Here is a 1,318-nt window from a genome sequence, read left to right on the forward strand (position 1 = left end):
TGAGGGTGTTGTGAGGGAGAGTGAGGAGTGTTGTGAGGGAGAGTGAGGGTGTTGTGAGGTAGAGTGAGAGGTGTTGTGAGGGAGAGTGAGGGGTGTTGTGAGGGAGAGTGAGGAGTGTTGTGAGGGAGAGTGAGGGTGTTGTGAGGGAGAGTGAGAGGTGTTGTGAGGGAGAGTGAGGAGTGTTGTGAGGGAGAGTGAGGAGTGTTGTGAGGGAGAGTGAGGAGTGTTGTGAGGGAGAGTGAGGGTGTTGTGAGGGAGAGTGAGGAGTGTTGTGAGGGAGAGTGAGGGTGTTGTGAGGGAGAGTGAGGAGTGTTGTGAGGGAGAGTGAGGGTGTTGTGAGGGAGAGTGAGGGTGTTGTGAGGGAGAGTGAGAAGTGTTGTGAGGGAGAGTGAGGGGTGTTGTGAGGGAGAGTGAGGGGTGTTGTGAGGGAGAGTGAGGGGTGTTGTGAGGGAGAGTGAGGGTGTTGTGAGGGAGAGTGAGGAGTGTTGTGAGGGAGAGTGAGGGGTGTTGTGAGGGAGAGTGAGGAGTGTTGTGAGGGAGAGTGAGGGGTGTTGTGAGGGAGAGTGAGGGGTGTTGTGAGGGAGAGTGAGGAGTGTTGTGAGGGAGAGTGAGGGGTGTTGTGAGGGAGAGTGAGGGGTGTTGTGAGGGAGAGTGAGGGTGTTGTGAGGGAGAGTGAGGGTGTTGTGAGGGAGAGTGAGGGGTGTTGTGAGGGAGAGTGAGGGGTGTTGTGAGGGAGAGTGAGGAGTGTTGTGAGGGAGAGTGAGGGGTGTTGTGAGGGAGAGTGAGGGGTGTTGTGAGGGAGAGTGAGGGTGTTGTGAGGGAGAGTGAGGAGTGTTGTGAGGGAGAGTGAGGGGTGTTGTGAGGGAGAGTGAGGGTGTTGTGAGGGAGAGTGAGGGTGTTGTGAGGGAGAGTGAGGGGTGTTGTGAGGGAGAGTGAGGGGTGTTGTGAGGGAGAGTGAGGGTGTTGTGAGGGAGAGTGAGGAGTGTTGTGAGGGAGAGTGAGGGGTGTTGTGAGGGAGAGTGAGGGTGTTGTGAGGGAGAGTGAGGGTGTTGTGAGGGAGAGTGAGGGTGTTGTGAGGGAGAGTGAGGGGTGTTGTGAGGGAGAGTGAGAGGTGTTGTGAGTGAGTGAGGGTGTTGTGAGGGAGAGTGAGGGGTGTTGTGAGGGAGAGTGAGGGGTGTTGTGAGGGAGAGTGAGAGGTGTTGTGAGGGAGAGTGAGGGGTGTTGTGAGGGAGAGTGAGAGGTGTTGTGAGTGAGTGAGGGTGTTGTGAGGGAGAGTGAGGGGTGTTGTGAGGGAGAGTGAGGGGTGTTGTGAGGGAGA

This window comes from Procambarus clarkii, chromosome 18, assembly GCF_040958095.1.
Source record: "Procambarus clarkii isolate CNS0578487 chromosome 18, FALCON_Pclarkii_2.0, whole genome shotgun sequence".
Lineage (NCBI taxonomy): Eukaryota > Metazoa > Arthropoda > Malacostraca > Decapoda > Cambaridae > Procambarus > Procambarus clarkii.